The sequence below is a fragment of the Prionailurus bengalensis genome, chromosome D2 (genome assembly GCF_016509475.1).
Source record: "Prionailurus bengalensis isolate Pbe53 chromosome D2, Fcat_Pben_1.1_paternal_pri, whole genome shotgun sequence".
NCBI lineage: Eukaryota > Metazoa > Chordata > Mammalia > Carnivora > Felidae > Prionailurus > Prionailurus bengalensis.
In genome coordinates this window covers 2,911,497-2,930,873 of record NC_057351.1, presented here as the reverse complement: position 1 = coordinate 2,930,873, position 19,377 = coordinate 2,911,497, and the positions used below count along the sequence as shown (strand labels likewise).

At 38.8% G+C, this 19,377-nt stretch overlaps 1 protein-coding gene and 1 pseudogene across 7 annotated transcripts in view; one reads left to right on the top strand and one right to left on the bottom strand.

The window, feature by feature from the left end:
- The window catches only part of PCDH15 (protocadherin related 15), a 1,256,363-nt gene that overhangs the window by 769,813 nt on the left and 467,173 nt on the right, over positions 1-19,377 (bottom strand). The gene's annotated exons all lie outside the window — the stretch shown is intronic.
- Positions 15,536-17,249, top strand: LOC122492652 (annotated as a pseudogene).

Below are 19,377 nucleotides of genomic sequence, written 5' to 3'. Positions count from 1 at the left end.
TGTCATACTAAGGGAAATACTATCCATATAATGTTTCTATTATTTTCCTCTACTAAAAACCTGTCCATTAAACATTCCACCATGCTCTCCTTAAAAAAAAAATCTAGTATTAATTTTACTGTAAAAGAATAAAAATGTCTAATCTCTGAATATTCAAAAAAGAGAAAATTCACCCTTTCTTTGAAAAAAATCAAAATAGTAGATTTAAACATGTTCCCTAAGGTTTACTGTGAATGTAAAGAAAATTATTATTTATTTTAAATGATACAGTTGTACTTCACTTTATAAATAACCTCTGTGAACACAAATCTGATACACTCATAAAAGCTGATTGCAATTATTTATGTAACAAAAGCAACACTTATCTTAAAATACAGTAATGCATTACTTCAAGTACATGAACCTCTATTGGTTAGTGACCTTCCAAACCTTAGGCTAACAGCAATAATTATTATTAGTAATAAAATGCATCCCCTAGTGCATATTAAATGGTTCAATGTATTAAATGTGCTGGTATCTACACACCTCTCCAAGATTATTTTGTAAGAAAAGTTTACTTTGTAGGAGAAAATCAAGAAGATACGTGCAAACAGTACATTTTTCTGAATTCTCTCATCCACCTAAAGCCAGACACTGGAAGGTACTCAACACCTTCTATTTCCTCCGCACGTGAATACTCAGGTCCCATCCATTTTTCTTAAAGAATATGTATATTTTTTTTTTCTTTCAAGATTCAGGACTTTCAACATTGTTTTCGCTTTCACCCTCTCTCTTCTGCACTCAGATCCCAAGCTGCTCTGAGCAATCTCACCCTCCTTTGGCTGGAAGGACCCATCTTACAGGACAGGGATGTCAACAGATGAAGACCCACACAAAAAATTTAATGCATGCTAAATGTAGCGGGGGTGGGGGGGTGGAGAAAGAGAAGGAAGGGATGTCTCTCAGGTGTTGCACTTGATGTGGGGGCAGCCATGGGGCAGGGAACAGGAAAAGGGGTTGGTGGCAGCGTCCCCTGCTGCCCGGGGAGGGAAAAGCAGGTCGTGTTTTCACATTGCCTGAAGGCCATCAGGGCGTAAGGTGCTGTGGGCAGTGAGCGTGGGCACATGTGCACGTGTGTGTGTGCGCACACACATGCATGTGTGTGTGTATGTGTGAGGGGTGGTCAGAGGCACTTAGTGCCCCCTGTCCCCAGCTTTTCTGCCTCTGAAGGGGTAGTCTGTGGCTCCAGGGGAACTAAGTCCCAGAGAGATCTTACTGATGCCCCTGACTTAGAAAGATACCATCATCGTTGACAAGACGCTAACTTTCATGTCCCACAGGTCCTGAGCAACAAGGACCTGGGGCTGGTTTGGTGTCACTTATCCTAATGCATTGAACTTAGGTTCTGTAAGACGGCTTCTGACCTTTGCACCTGACTCCAAATCCTACTGTCCAGTTGCAGTGTGACCTGAGTTCCTTTCCTCCTCCCCACTGCGGGGCCATGAGTGGAGCTCATGGCTGCTTTCTCTATAATACTTTTAGAGTCTGGAAGCTTCTCTCCATTCCTGTCTCCACCCGTGCCTCCCAGAACCACTTTCCTGGGGTTTCCCTCCAATGGTTTCCTTACTGGCAGTCTCCCAAGGCCTGACCCACCTGGCTCACCGCTCTCAGATGCATTTTCTTCACGCATCACACCTCTTTTCAGGTTAGTGCTTCCACTGAAGGCCTACTTGATTCCCATTATCTCAGAATAAAGTCCAATCTTACCAGCCAAATTATTCTCAGTTTGGTCCAATTATTTTACTTTCCCTGCCTGCCTTTCCATTAGTTTACTCTAGGCAAACCGGTTTCTTCTTATGTTGACTTCTTCCCGACATGGGTGTTTCAGACCCCACACGTCTGACCCCCACATGGCTGTTTCAGACCCATGCATCTGCCCCTGACATGGCTGTTTCAGACCCACACAGCTGCCCCCAACATGGCTGTTTCAGACCCACACATCTGAGTGAAACACCAGCCACTGCAGTGAAAAGTAAGTCCTGGCTATATGCTGACCCTTGACCCTGCACAGGTTTTGAGACTGGAAACCCCACACATGCCCATTGTGCCTCATTTATACAAGTTATCTCATGTATAACTTTAGGGAAATATTTGCATTTGTATATTTTAACTCTCTTTTACACCATCTTGGAAAAAAACACCTTGCCCTTACACTCATGTTTTACAAGGAATACAAATCACATGAGATAAGCAGAGGGAAAATTATGCCCCTTTAACTAAAATAATGTAGAAAATGTTTATAAATGCAAAAGAGGATCTTAAAAACAGGAAGTCTGTTACAAGCTAAAAGATCCTTATTTTCCATGAAGAAAAGCGATACTTAAAAATTCATAATTAGGACATTTAATTCAAATATAAATATTTTACTTTGCTGAACTTTACTCGTAAAACTCAAATGGATTCCAAATCGTCATTGAATGGCTACCGAAGGAGACAATATTTTAAAGCCGAAATAGAATTTTAAAATCATCTAGAATTTGTTACATTTGATGTGGTAAAAATGATATTCGCAAGGAATATTATTATGTGACTGTGAGTCTAATTTTTGTTTTTTTTTGTTTTTTTTGTTTTTGTTTACCACCCATAGTTATGAAAGGAGACACAAATGAAAAATCAAAGATTAAAAGCCAAAAGAGTGGAAGGGACAGGAAAAAAGGAAGGGAATAGCGAGGAGGGAAGGCAAGTGAGTAGAACAAGCAGAGAACAGTGCTTGTTGTGGTTTGTGGAAGAAAACCCAAGGGTTTTGGAATAAGATGCACCTTCATTTGCACATTGACTGTCTCAACTAAGGAGCTTGTATCACTCAGTCTGCATAAGCCTCAGGTGTTTATAAAGCCTTAATTAGAATGATGGTTACTAGATATGAAGAGTCTAGTGAAAACCCCAGACAATAGTAATCTGTGTTCATTCATACATCTTATTATTGTAATTTTACTGAGTACATAATCTGGCAGAATACAGAAGATACATAAGCACCTATGAATGAGCTGACATATCAATGGATAATTAGGAGGATTCAAAGCACATATCTGGCAATTCAAGTATTGTTAAAATGTAAAGTTTGTGAAGAGTCCATGGTTCCTCAATGATTGTTGTAATATTTTCAACAACTAACCTTGTAAAGTGTTCATCTGATGATACCAGTTTTATTCTCATTTACTGTTGCCTTTCCTACATTTGAAAAATTATAAAGGCATATTACCCAGGGGTGTGTGTGTGTGTTTCCTTTCAAAAATTTTGAAATCTATTCAGAATCATAAATTAAAATTATTACCTGCCACGTTCATGCATCCTACTTACCAAGTTATTTGGCTTTCCTTAATGTAACTGGAAGACATGTATTTTCACAGGTTAATGGAATTTAGGCACATCCTTTGGAGGGGGTTGTGATTGGAAAGGCAGAGATGAAAGAGTTTTGCTTGGAAGGCAGTGCACGTTTCTAGTGCACGTGGAGAACAATGACAATGGTGGTCTGTAGGTAAACAAATGTCCTCCTTTTTAACCTATTTGGTCCCTTCCTGGCAATGTTTCACATTGAATAGGTGATAGTTCCACTCAGAATTTCACAAACAAACCACTTGGCAAGAGTAAACCACTCCAGAGGCCACAGATGTGGGAGTTCGCCCTTTGCTTCTGATGGGGATAAAGATCATGGGTTGCTCTACAGGAAATCAGATGCATCTCTAAGGCCATGGTGCTTCCTGACAGGAAGCTGGTGGCCAGCATGTTGGAACAGAGCAAAGAGAACCTTTCATTGGCAAGACCAAGATGGCTCATTTTTTTGCCACCTCCCCAGCGTACTGCTGGTTAGATACATTAATTTCTCCTTTAGAGGCCTAGTACTTTACAAAATTGCTTTGATGACGGCACACTGAGGGGTTTTATTATCCGTAATTTTTCATGGAAGTCAGCCTGTGTATTTGAGTATTTTTCCCTCTTATGCTGACAATGGTCACACAAAAGGAGAAAGGATGAAGAGTTAGATGGAAACATAGAAAGTCTAGAATGTTATAAACATCAACTATCATTTGTAGGGAAAAGAAACTTTCAAAATATGGCAAAGGAATCAACCAACATAAGAGGTTGAAACACAGTATGTGAGGGGAAATCCTTAATCTTTTGTTTTATTGTATTTCAGTGACACATTAGCAATACATTTTTATGAGAACATTTGCTATGCTGTTCTCCTCACAGATAATGCTTCAGGCAATTGAAATCAACTTTGATTAATTATTATTGTTTGTTATCTGTACTCAATGTTTGGAATGTCATAAAGCATGTCTAAAAAATAAAACTAGGGATTTGATATCTGTGCAGTTTCCTCTCAAAGGAATGAGCGAAAATATAAACTCAGAGTTTAAATGATTTGTTTTTCTTGTTTACATACTGTAAGAGGAATAGTTTTGTAAATGGGGAAAAATGACATTGCTTCTGGAATTAAGAAAAATATTCAGGCATTAAGATATTTTTAAACACACACATATTTTCATCTAGCCATTAACGTATTCAACACATCTTTATTGGTATACATGTGGATGTGTAATTTATTCATCTAGCAATGTGAAGAGACTCAGGCTGAATTTTTTATAGGAGTAAAAATGGACTTAGTGGCCATGTTGCCCAGACCAAACATTGAAAGGCTCAAGAAAAAGAAACAGTCGAAACAGTCATGTCCAAGAGCACACAGCAGTAAACAGAATGGAATCCATGTTGAAGGGTCAGCTATAGAGGACAGGTACATAAAGCAAGTAATTTCACGATACCAACCACAGAGATATTAACTCAAAAGGATGCAAAAAGTCTTTACTAGAGGGTTGACAGCCAAGCCAACAGGCTAAGTAAGTAATTCTTAAAAGGAAACTAGGTTGCAGAGTGAGCTTCATATAAAATAGCCACATATAAAGATAAATGTGACCCAGCTCTTGCCTTCAAGATTTGGATGGTCCAGCTGGAAAAAAGGATGAGTTGTCCAGTGTGATAAACGTCATGTTAGTTGCAAGGCATACTAGATGGATGAAGCAGAGAATGAGTAACTCTCCAAGGGATGGAGAGAAAGGAAAACTTCTAGGGAAAGTCACCCGAGCTGGTTCTTCACAGATGAATAAGATGCTGGACAAACTCTAGGAAAGACATTAAGGCGAAAAATGCATGTTCTGTTTGAGTAACTCTTGTGTGGCCTGTATGATAATCAGGTAAAAGTTGAGTAGGTAAGTTTGAACGGGGAACACTTTATAGGCCAGGCTAATAGATTTGACCGTTTTTAAATTACATTTATAGTGTTTAATTTTCAGAAAGAGTACTCTAAGAAAGCCATGCAAGTTTGATGAGACAGTGAGGCCATCCAGGGGACCGCTCTACTTCTCAGAATAACAGAGCATGGGCATCTTAACTGATAAAATAGCGAGGCACGAAGGAAGGCACTGATGCAATAAATAACTAACAGAACCACCAGAACTGATAAAGAGGGTGGGTATCCATATATGAGAAAGATGGCAAAAGCAAATCCAAGGTACTTCTCAAAATCTGGCTTAAGCAATTAAGTAGAGAGTGAATAAATAGAGGAATGTGGTGGCAGTGATGATCATTTAACTTGAGAAGTTAGACTAGATACTCAGCAGACAAGCAAATGGTCAAAAATAGGCTGAAAATAATCTGACATCCACTCAAAACACAAAATCTTTCAGTGGACTTTTGGTTGTATTCCTTCAATTTGCATTATAGCTCTTCAAATTTCTATCATATATTATAATTTATTTTGACTTCAAGGGGGTGAAACTCACTAGGGTGAATAAATAGGGTCATTTCACCTGTTCTGGGAAAACAACTACAAATATAATGCATAAAAGTACTTTACCCATTATGTGTGTGTGCATCGAATCACAGAAAAATTATATGGTCAATAGTTACTTAAACTATATTCAGTGCAGCTGAATTTTAACATCCTAAAATAATTACAAAGGCACATCCATTATATAATGGGGGAAATTCAAGCCATGAGCGATATAAAATTACATCCATTCTTGCTAGTCATTTGCCAGTAGTTGTCACACGATTGTTACTGGTTTTCTCGCATCTATCACAGCATTAGGTACGAGCTGCGGACAACTGATCTCAGGGAAATGGCTATTTCTGATCTCAGGAAAAGGGCACTAGTCACACCAACCCTTGAAAGCAGGGCTTTAAGTGATAAATAGAAAACAGCAAGTGGAAGTTCCTTTTGAGGATTCATATATGTTTTCTGCTTACATACATACAGATCCATTTGACATGAATTCTCCGATTAATCTTACTTCTCATCTCCCCTAAAGGTGCAGGTTAAAAATATATCATTATTTTAAAAAAATAAATCATTAATTGTAATTTCTTCCTCAGTTATTCTCTAATTGGATGTGTGTTATTTTATTATTAGTTTGGTTTAACATTACTGGGGGAAAATGTCGACCCTTTTTTTTTTTTTTTTTTAATTTTCAGTGAGAAATAAACAATGCCATATCCGGGCTCTTAACACCAAGCCTCTGTTCTCTACAACCCTAAACTGCATGCGGATGTCCTCGTGAGTTAAAATGTGAATCACCTTAAAAACCCATCTTAATCAGGCTGAAGCTGAGATATTTTGGTTTTTAATAAAATGTTAGTGAATACTTCTTTGTGTTACCTTTAATTAAATATTTCTAAAAGCTCCATAGAAATCATTTAAAAGGATATAAAGGAAGAAATGCAACAACCCTACATTGAAGGGAAGAGATCCAAAATGTGGCTTGAGGATGAAGGGCACCAGCATCCTTCTTGAATTTTCTATCCTGAGGGAAATTATAAGAATGCATTCTTCCCCAAAGACTGGATCAAAAGGAGAGTAGACACAGGTTTATGAAATCACTTACCTTAAGTTTCCAAATCAAAAAATACGCCATAGACTGTAAAATCAGACCTAGGTCCAAAAGGACTGGGAGTGTATATTTCAAGGAAAAAATATTAACACAGTTTTGCCTCAAAAGGACTGGGAGTGTATATTTCAAGGAAAAAATATTAACACACTTTTGGCGGGGGGAGTTTTGCATAGTTTATAGGGCAATAGGGGGAGGTATTGAGTAGGCTTTGGGAATATAAAATGGAAGCAGGGAATGGAAGGTATATTCTCACTTGCTCAAATTAAATTAGAACTCAGTGAGAATCTCTGGTTACTAGAGAAAAACCTGAGTTTTGGTCACGGGAGTTACATCATATTTTGTTTAAACAGAGTAATCTGAACAAGGGAGTGTGGGTCAACCAGAAGGTCAGAGAGCCGTGGAAGAAGTGGACAGAGGTCCCCTAAGTACCTTCTCCTGAATGCCTTTGTGTTTAGCAGTATTGTTTTGTGAGAGGCAAAGAATACTGCATTTTCGATAGAACTTGAACTCTTCCCTCTAAAATTCTGACTCTTTTCGGAAGTTGATCTAATCATCTCAGTAATGAGATTTCCAGGATACTGAAGTTTCATGGATTTGTTCTGTAAAAAAATAGGGAGCGGTGTTGCCCAAGAGCAAACAAGGTTGGGTGTTTGCCACATGGTTTGTCTGGCTGGAGCAGAGGAGGGAGGTGGTGCACCGGGTGGGTCATGTCTGCATCCGAGGAGGAGGCTGGACAGAGCACAGAGCAACCTGTAGTGGAAGCCGCCTGGACCCTGTGAGAAGGGGGCAGCTGCAGAAGGGAACAAGGAGGTGGCACAGCACACAAGAAAGGACCCCGTGAGGGCAGCAGGGCTCCCTGTGATCTCCACAGGGTCTATATACCAGTTATGTCTCTAACCTGATGGATACGCTCCCTGTGGAGAGACGTCCCCACGACAAACATGCAGGTCATAATAATGGACTCTAAGTCCTAAAAAGAGTGTAGGCACACAGAGAGATTTTATGGAAACTGACAAACGAGGCAGGCAGAACTCCCCCTGAGGCCATGCATCCCCTGATATCCAAGACGTCCGCACGCCAGCCATGCCTATGTCTCCTCGTCTGAGCAACAGCTCAGACACTTTCCATACTTTCAGTTCCCTGTGTCCACAGTCAAATGTCTACGCTCAATTCACGAGGCTCCTCATGCCCCTATACTTGTATCATATACTCGCGGTATTCTCATCAAGGACAAAACCAGTACTGCATTTCAAAGGAAAGGAACTTTTCATATGGGACATTACAAGATATTTACACAGTTTTGTGTTAAGAATGTTCTTTATATGGTCTGGAAATATAGCCATTAAAAACATTTAAAAATTATTAAAATTTCAAAATATTTTATTGATGATAGCTATGGAAAATGAAGAATATTTTACTTATTTTAATTCTTGAAGGTTGTATAAATCTCTGGACTTACTGCGTTTTATCCAAGATTACACATTTTTATGTGAAAATGTGCAGCATTATTAATTTGTTAATCTAAGTGGCAGTTGTGTTCTTGGTGTATGAATCAGGGCTCTGTAAATCTTCCTTAAAAAGGATGAAGACAAGGGAAAGCAAGTAAACTACAGGAAAAGAGACTAAGAAGAAAATTTATATATTTCTTTTAGCTTTGGTAATTAAAACAGTTAATTTTAAAGATGCCTGTGCATATATACTGTCTTCCAACTGCTTTGGCTGTGGGTCCGCCAAAACAAACATTTGAACTTCAGTGAACTTTAAAAGACACATAATTAGGCTTCTTTACAATTCTAAAACTACAGTTTATTATACTCTATACTTTTAAAATGCCATACAATACTGGCCATGACTACTTTGGATAACAAGCCCAAATGGAGATTCTTTTTGTTTTTAAGTAGATTCCTAAGTGTAAGCAGCATCTTTAGTCAGATAAAGATTTCTAATCATGAGCTCACCATTGAACTCTCATGGCCAGATGTTATCATTCACCAGAATTTTATGTCTATATTTTTCTTTCCTAAAACAATATTCACATATATAAGTCTGCCTACATAGTATACCATTGAGTATTGTTTCTTTTTGAAATTTGTAAAAATAATCTCATTGTATAAAGAAAGAAATCATCTGAAACTTGTTTTCCTGACTCATGGTCAGGCAAAGCTGGTGTAAAAACAGTCATTAAGAAATTGATGTAAAACACATAGTTATTTAGTTGATCTTTGCTCTAACAATTCAAGTAAAAAAACAGCTCCGGGGAAAAAAATGGTGGTGACAGAATTTGTATTTAATGCCTCCTGTTCTATCCGTCAGGTGAGTGTGCCTCTCCATGTACTGATAAATTCCCTACACTTTTGCTTATTAAACTTGACCCATTCGTTGTGGTATTCTGTTCGAGCTCTGGTACATAAGTGGAATACATAATGCTATTGCTTGCGAATCACATATAATACATTAAGCATTATTGCTGGGAGTGCTGCATTATTTTATTTCATTTAATAAAAATTTGACCAGTTAGGATGGGCAAAGATATGCTGTGGTAACGAACAAACAGAAATAAAACAACAAAGAGCGTATATGCTTTCTCTCATTCTCCATGTGCAAATGGTTCTGTGATCAAAGTTGCTCAGAAGACCAGATGAGCCAAAGCGAATGATGGCACACTTAGCATATGGAAGGAAATGTGGCGAGTTGTAGCTGGCTGTCAAACTTTTCTTTCAGAGTTGATTTGTGTAATTTCACTGCTGTAATCACAGATATCATGGCTGCACATCACCAAAGGGAACAAAAAGAAGAGCGGAACACACGCAGAAGTACCATCCTGTGACATGCCTGTTCGGAGAACCAGAAATGTTTGCTTCTGGGTCTAAGGGCTAACCTGTCTCACAAAACCATTACGAGAGACTCAGGATCAGCATTTGTGAAGGAAGGAAACTAAAGCTTAGAGAGATGAAGTACAGTTAACCAGTATAAAATCATGAGTCCAGGGGCACCTGGGTGGCTCAGTAGGGTAGGTGTCAGACTTTAGCTCAGGTCATGATCTCACGGTTTGTGAGTTCAAGCCCCACGTGGGGCTCTGTGCTGACAGCTCAGAGCCTGGAGCCTGCTTTTCAGATTCTGTGTCTCCTTCTCTGTCTACACCTCCCCCCACTCAGGCTCCGTCTCTGTCTCTCAAAGAATGAATAAATGTTACAAAACATTAAGAAAAATAAATAAAATCTAAACATTGAAAAAAGCATTCATCCAGTAATTCTCAGAATGAAATACTAATGTTTCCAAAGCCTTTTCTTCCATTGTTAGCATTTTAATTACATCTTAAATATACTTTACTAGACTAATCATAAGCAATTTATTATACCCTCTAATCATTACCAGATGAACAGGGCTCTTCTTAAAAAGTACGTAATGATATGACGTAATGACCCTTGCCTACTTGCCCAAGCAATAATACCAGTACCACGCACCTGCACCTCTGTGGTGCCCTACTCCCTCCTCTCTGCTCCAGGATGCAATCTCTCTTGCAGATGCCAGACAAGGGCCAACCCTGTAAGCAGACCTTGCTATGGACAGCGGTGTCTGTTCTCTGCATACTATGCAAGTAAATTGCGTTGAATTTGGAGGTATCACATCTTCCCTCTGATCTGAAATTTATAAACATCATGCATTGACAAACCATGAAGCTATCTTAAGCAAATATATTTTCTTTTTTTTTTTTATTTTTAAAAAAAATTTTTTTTTCAACGTTTATTTATTTCTGGGACAGAGAGAGACAGAGCATGAACGGGGGAGGGGCAGAGAGAGAGGGAGACACAGAATCGGAAACAGGCTCCAGGCTCTGAGCCATCAGCCCAGAGCCCGACGCGGGGCTCGAACTCACGGACCGCGAGATCGTGACCTGGCTGAAGTCGGACGCCCAACCGACTGCGCCACCCAGGCGCCCCAAGCAAATATATTTTCAAGAAGCCACACGTGTGAAAAACGCAATGTGCTTTAAGACTTTAGATCAAGTCTCTGAAATGTGTAGAAGAGAAAGAAGTGACATGAGCACAAGGGATGGGAAGACGGCAGAAAGGGGACCAGGTCATAGCCTGGTAGCACTTTTCCTCTTTCTAGAATTAATAACTGGAATGGCAGAAAGATACAAAGAGGCCCAAGTCTATGCAATATGATAGTTTAAAAGCTTTAATTTTATAACTGTGAATAAGAAACGAAGTCTGCAAGTATAGTCCTATTGCTTCCTGATCCTAGGAACGGGGCTGAGATTTGGTTGTTTTACCTGAAATCATGTAAAGGAAAACTGTGGCTATACTGACATACGGTGGTAAAACAGAAGTAAACAGATTTCAGTAAGCTGTGATTCTTCCAGGTATACGAACGTCCTTCACACCTTCATGTCATAGCATCTGCTACTGCCTCTGTTTGAGCTCAGTTCTCTTCCCTCTATCACACATCTCTGCCTCTGCTTACCCTACTCCTGTTCAAGGCACAACTTACAACTGTTCTTTAAGAAAAACAATTTAACGAGGCTAACTCCAGAATGGTTTTGTTAGCAATTTTGTTTTCCCATAAAATTCTGTGAATGCCACTTTGACAGCTTTATGAGGTTTCTTGTCTGCGTCCCTAACTATGCTGTAAAATCTTTAAGGGATGTGTTACTCTTCTATGGCTGATGTAACAAACCACCACTGACTATGTAGCTTAGAACAACAGTTCCGTGAGACACAAGTCTCACTGGCATAAGATAAAGGTGTGGACAGGGATGTGTTCTTCTCCTGGGGTCTACAGCAGAATCCATTTTCTTGCCTTTCCTAGCTTCCAGAAGCTGTCCACTTCTTTTGGCTCATGGTCTTTTCTCATCTTTAAAGGTAATAACAGCAAGATAATCTCTTCTCCTAGCACATCACTGTCACTTCCTCCACACTCACATTCCTCTCCCACTCAGAATTAAATGGCTTCAGTTTTTTCACTTTTAAGAAGCCTGATGATCACATTGGGTCCTCTGGATAATCCATGATAATCTCTTTATTTGAAAGTCAGGTGATTAGCTAACTTAGTTTTATCTGAAATCTTAATTGCCCTTAGCCATGTAATGTAATATATTCCTAGGTTCTGTGAATTAGGCTGTGGAATCTTTGGAAAGCTATTGTTTTGTTTATCCCAAGGGGATAATGAATTGTCTGGTGTGTGTCATGAATTCAATAACTGTGGTACTGAAACAATCAAGTTTCAGGACATAGTTAGCTCATCTATTCAGTACCATGGACAGAAGAGGATATATTTTATTTTATTGAACATTTGAAGCATGAGGACCTTCTACATGGACAATGTCCAGGTCAATTTGACTACATTATTTTAAGAATCTCCCATCAAAGGGTTACATTAAATTAAGCTCTTCGTGTAACAGATGAGGAAACTATGTCCCAGATAGGGGAAGTGATGCTCTCAAGGTCATCCAGCTTGTTAGTGGAATAGCTGAAGCTTCTGTCTTCTCAAATCTTAGCCCTGTCATTTTTGGATATCCCTTTGGCAATATGGTCTTACATAAGTGGACTTGTGTATGAATCCTCTGCTCTCAAAGTCACTTGAAGGCATCACCTCAATGCTGTGATTGGAAGCACAGTGGGTCACCAATGTCCATGTTAACATTTTGTCTCGGTGTTCCCAAATTTGCAAACTCTTCAAGGATCAAAGCGATACCTTATGCACAGAAATTCTTAATATTCTGATGCCATTCTAGTTCTTCACAGAAGTGGGGAGACTACTTCATTCCCCCACTTGTGTCACATTTTGTACCTCTCAGAACGCAGTAGAGCTCCTTAAACTCTGGGGACTCGGGATCTCTTATGAAAAAAAGACTTCTTTTCAGCTTTCATGACCGTATGTTTTAGACAGGCATTTATGACACTTAGGCTGGGGTACTAAATTCAGGGAGAAACTATGTATTTTACTCTATTTTGATTGCAATCTAATGAGTATGTTTTGAAAAGAAGGATATGGTCTACGAAATAATTGACAGACTTATAAATACGATTGTTTTTTTTTCAAAATTCAAATTTGTACTATGGGGAAAGAAATCTGTCCCAGGAATCTCTGCACATTGTTAATATATCTAGAGTATATTTAGTTACATTCAGTAAGGGCGTTTAATGATAATTAACATCCTAAAGTTCTCAGGTAAAAATTTACCCAGACAAAACAACAGAGAAAAAGAGAAAAATGAGATGGCTAATGGGATTAGGAGGGTGCCTCGCTTCCCTTCTTTACACTTGTATCCCTATACCAAAAACCCTGTCCTTTACCCCTCGTGTCCCCTGAGAAAGACAAAAATTGTTAGGGAGTATTACATTTAATCTTTCAAAATAGTAATTTTTGATGTTTTCATATTGAATTACAATGGGTATGGAAAATAATTCATGACCATTTTCCTTACAGTCTTTAAAAAATTTACATATATATGTATTTTTAAATTAATTACAAATTCAATTTTTGTATTACATAAAGGGGCTACAAAAATTTTAAATTCTTTTCTTTTTTTAATTTTTATTTATTTTAAAATTTTTTTAGCTATGTTTTTTTATTTTATTTTTAAACTTTTTAATATATGAAATTTACTGTCAAATTGGATTCCATACAACACCCAGTGCTCATCCCAAAAGATGCCCTCTTCAATACCCATCACCCATAAAATTATTTTCAATTTCCATAGTTTATAATATGATTTATTCAGACAAACATAACTTCAAAAACTGAATCCATGAGAAAGTATACATATTTTCTTTGATGTTATTCTTAAAATCTTATTTGGTCAACCGGTTAAGAGTTAAAAGGTGTTTCTTGAAGCAGGCTCTAAATTTACTCATTTTATAATATTAAAAGGGAAAAAAAGGCCGACAAACTCTAAATTTTTAGAGAAAAATCCTGCATTCCAGAATGCTAGATTGATGTTCCTTTATTTCTTTATCATTTTGGCTTTGTATGATTATTTTAACAAATTAAACACAAAATATCAATGTCTTTTTCTTTCTTGAGAGAAAAATTATGTTTATTATTCTTTGTAGGAATATCCAATATACAATTGTTACCTTACCAATTGTATACTAGACATTCTTATAAAGAAAAACAATTCATTGAATTGTACACAAGGATCCAGAGAGGAATCAAAATTAAATATATATTTCTTTCAACAAAAAACAAAGTCAGAATAATTGTAAGAATTGATAATTTCCTACCCCATTGGTGATTTTTTTAGAAAAATCAGAGCAAAGCATTGAGGATTACTTACTATTACTTTTGCAAAATTTTAACTCCATTCTAAATTAACTACTTGCTCTTTCAAACTCAATGTACCCACAACTAAACTCATGATCGCTCCTCTATCTGTGGTCATTTTAGGGCTTCCATCTCAGTGAATGGACCAGCTCTGGGAATACTTCCGTACATCTCTGCCTCCCCTCACTCCCCTCACTCTTGGCTTTTAATAAATCACACATCACATGTGCATGTGTATGTGTGTGCATTGTGTGTGTTTGTATTAATCTCTCCACCAGTCTCTAGATCTGGTTTCCTTCTCTACCCAACCCTCCTCCTCCATACCATCTCCTGGTTAGACTATGTCACAGGTGTTTATCTTGCCTGTGTGAGTCTTCTGCATCAATCTTTACGGGAATCCATTCTTTCACTGTATCTAGTGATCTGTCTTAGAACAAATGGGATTTTATTGTCACATATTTTCTTCCACTCCTGCTTTTAAAACTCCAATGGCTTCACTTACAATTAAAACTAAAATTATTATCACTTTGGCTATCAACAAACCTTGGTCCCTGCATATCTCCTCAGTTTCATTAGCATCTGATTTACACAGGCCTTCATTCAGACTCTTAGCCATACCATGCTTACTTCTGATCATGGGGCCTTACTGTCTCCATCAGGATGGGGATATTATTCTCTCCATGTGGAATAAACTCTTTGTCCCAGTCCTCTCCACAGAACCTGGCACATAGTAGCAATCCTATAAAACTGTGTTGAGTGAATAAATAATTAAATGAATGAATAGTGAAAGTAATTAGCACAAGGTATATATTACATATTCACTAACAGATATTTAATGAATTCTTAAAAAAATATTCACTAACAGAGATGAAGTGATTCATAGAAAAATTCATTTCTCTGAAGCAATAACGATTATGTCCTAAACCAGAATAATCATAATGGCTCAGTTTAGAGGTAGCAGTTCATTTCATTTCACATGTTCTTATTTCTGTATATTTTAAAGAAAATCCATTGAAACTAAGGAAAAAGGAAAAAGTCCATATTTGCCAATAAATACCTGAGATATATTTTCTATAAAAAGTATCAGTCTTTACTAAAGTGACTTTGGCCCATGTTTATTCCTTGTAAGTATCTGTTTCTTATCTTCCAATGTGAAGGAGGAAGACTGGTGATAAAGTTTGATAAACCTATTCTGACATAAGTTTTTTTTTAATTTACTTTAAGAGCATCTCTTCAAATAACTTTATATCATACTTTTTAAAATGATTTCCAAACCTCAAACCTGAAAGAAATTTCAAAAAATACTTAAGAAATGTATTTCAGAAGTACCAGTAATTTCCTTTTTCTAGTTTTATACAATGAAATTCTACAATCCAATCCAATTCATCAGTATAATTGGCTAATGTATTGAAATAAAAGGGTTGCCAAACTTGTCATACATACAGCATATTGAGAAGAGCCTATTTTGAGAATTTCCGAAGTTAGAATACAATTTTCTCTTTGTGCATACTTTCAAAATTCACTTGCTCCTACATATCCTTCATTAAAGGAAGTGAAATATTCATTCATTCATTCATTCATCCATTCATTCATTCATTCATTCATTCATATGTGCAGGCTTTCTGTTCCCTCTTAGAGCAATATGTCTTTGTAATTTGGTATAGATTCAAAAAATGCATTTAAAAATGGGTGTAGGGGTCTTTTTGACTGCTTTTTGTCTTTTTGCTTTTTGACTGCTTTTTGCCGTGTTATCTCTCAGAGCTGCTGACAGCAAAATGTCTTTAGGAAAGGCTGAAATTAAGCATCCTGCCTCCCAACATCAAAGCCATGACAATTATGCCAGATGGCCAGTTCAGACATCAGCCCCCTTGACTACAAAGGAAAATATACTGTACCCTTCTACATTCTTGACCTAACCTTTGTGTGCCCAATGGAGATCACTGCTCTCAGTGACAGGGCAGGAGAATTAAAAAAAAATAATAATAATGTTTATTCCTTTTATTGAGAGGTAGAGAGAGACAGAGTATGAGCAGGGGAGGGGCAGAGGGAGAGGGAGACACAGAATCCAAAGCAGGCTCCAGGCTCTGAGCTGTAAGGACAGAGCCTGACATGGGGCCCGAACTCATGAACTGTGAGATCATGACCTGAGCTGAAGTTGGATGCTTAATCGACTGAGCCACCCAGGTGATCCAGGGAAGGAGAATTTTAAAAAGTCAACTGCCAAGTTCTCCTGCAGACTCCCATTTCTGTCACCTGGCATGGATAAACACACCCGAGAAACAAAGAGCACTGGGACCCATCATTGTTCCCCTGGTATCAGACCCCAAGTGAACCATCACTCAGGAGAGTGGAGTCTTAAAGGCTGATGAGGGCATCTCATGCAGGGGCCTCTTTATCACTGATGATGGAACTGTCTTTGGGCAGATGACTGTGAATGACCTGCCTGTTGGCTGCTCTGTGGATGAGACTCTCAGACTAGTTCAGGCCTTCCAGCTTACTGCCAGGCACAGGAAGTGTGCCCAGCTGGCTGAAAGCCTGGCCGTGACTCCATCAAGCCTGACATCCAGAAGAGCGAGGAATAATTCTCTAAGCAGAAGTGAGCACCGAGCCATTTTAGGGCCTGGCTGCGGTGGGCAGCCATGAAAACAAAATCTGTTTTGTACAATTGTCATGCTTAAGACACAAAACTTTAGGTGCAGATGTGGAATGGGACAGGACAGGCCCTTCCCGCAGGGACTGGGGACACCAGCCTTTCTTCCTCTGGACAGAATGGCCTGAGCTGTGCTGTGGGGCAAGCCAACTTCTGTGTCCAGGAGCGGGCTTCCCTTGACATCTTTGGTGTTTCTATTAAACTTGAACTGAGCCAAAAAAAGTTAAATATGGCCATATGAATCCCATAAGCATAAAACTCTGAATGAGATTCAACTGTATCCAATGCTTACTGAATATGTTTGTTTATAGTGTAAGTCACTGATTTTTTTTTTTAACAATCTATTCATTACTTATTTGCTCTACCAAAACATGCCAGCAATCTTAAATTGCAGCATTTCCTACTGGAGGGCATTGTCCAAGGTCAACAAGGAATATTGCCATTTGACACTTCCCTATGTTGGGGGACATGGTTGAATCTCTTCTGTTTTTAAAGTGCTTCTTTAGAAGTTTCTAGTTATTCTTATTAGCAGTCCCATCACTGGTCAGTTGTTCCTTCCAGTAATCTCTAGTGAAGGGATGGGGCTGGTGGAAAATCCAGAATTAAAGAGTTTCTTGGCAAGGCTGTTTGCATAATACTGTCTTTTAACATCAGCATGATCACTGAACTTGGAAAACTCTTCAAGAAGTTTCAGTAAATGGAAGCTGATTTTCATATGATTTTTTTTTAATTTTTTTTTCAGCGTTTATTTATTTTTGGGACAGAGAGAGACAGAGCATGAACGGGGGAGGGGCAGAGAGAAAGGGAGACACAGAATCGGAAACAGGCTCCAGGCTCCGAGCCATCAGCCCAGAGCCCGACGCGGGGCTCGAACTCACGGGCCGCGAGATCGTGACCTGGCTGAAGTCGGACGCTTAACCGACTGCGCCACCCAGGCGCCCCTCATATGATTTTTAATAGGTACGTTAGTCTGTGTATTTTTTGTTTATGCTATGGAATGGAGCGGCTGGTATCGTACAACACACAGAAATACATCACGCCTGTCTTCAGATGTCACATTTGTGGATGTCTGCTCCCAAAGCCACATTAAATGGTTTGAAAAAAAGGGCCTGCTCGTGTCAGGTCTGATGGAGGCAGGGAGCGCCCGTGACCGATGCAGGCCGCCTGCACTGGCTCTGGTCCAGTGGCCTCAGGTCACTGGGCAGCTGTCCTTCTAGGTTCTGTTTTTTTCCCGAGAATACATCTCACTTTCCATATTTAAAGGAACTCCCATGGAACTGATAATTTAACAGGTGCTATTTGGCAACGGTCCTAGTTTGGATTTAAATCTTACAAATTTAGAGATTAAATTGAAAATGTTTTCAAACTTCATTATCTTGGGGGAAGGAAATCAGACGGCATCTCCTCTGAAGTGCTCATCTGATAACAGAAGGAAGCTTTCGAGGTTTTGAAGTGTGCATGTACTCTGGGAATTTTTTTTCTAAAATGCTATCCTAATTCCTTTCTGTAACAAATGAGATTGAAAGTCCAGTTAAGATTGCTTTTTTCAATGTTGACCAAACGGTTAAAAGCTCGGAGTGACTGGAGCCAGGAAAACTTGCTTGTTGTACTTTGTAGGATTTAAATGATCTAAAGAGAGGAAGGTGACAAGAGTAGAGCAGGTGCTGTGTACGAGAGAGAGACGGAAACAGAGAGACAAGACACAGAAACAGGAAAAAGAAGAAATAAGGAAGCGAGCGAGGGTTGCATGAAACGTGAGGAAAAAATGAGAAGAAAGCGGTAAGAGAAACGTCTGCCTGAGTGAAGAAAGGGTAGTAGGAAGGAACTAAAGGAAAGTCCTGCATGTAAAAGGAACTAATCAAAACTGACAAAGAGGTGAAGGAGGTAAAGAACATGAAAGAAAAATGTGGAAAGGGTACAGACAACCAAGTGGTTACCGAGTTTCTATTCTACGCCAGACGCCTTAACAAGTGCAGCTCAGAAATGCCAGGCTCGATGAGCAGAAGAGCATGCAGAGAATTATGGTTCCCAGGAAAAAGGATGCAGAAGGCAACTGATTGCTCTAAGAAAGGTACGGTCCACTTAAGATGTAGCAGGTGAGTGTGTGTGTGTGTGTGTAAATGTTTTCAGGCCAAGGGAACCTAAATAAATACTGAGTAATGGCAAGGAAACATTAAGTTGACCTTACTTTTAATTTGAAAATAGTAATAATTATTCTAATATACTAAAACGCATGTATTAATCACTGCCGATATGCTAGGAAGCATAGAAAGCAGTTTTCGTGCACATCAGTTAATCCTAACAGAAATCTAATCAGAGCTGCTATTACCCTTGTTTAACGGATGGAGATCTGAGTCTTAGTGAGATTACATAACTCATCAAAATTCATCCATTGATTGTGCCAGGATTTGAAGAAGGTCTATGTGACTCCAAAGCTCATGCTTCACCTACTGTGCCACCGATAATCTTCCATATCCACACACCACCAATGGGTATCATCTGTTAATCCTCCCATGTTCCCCTTGGCTTTGC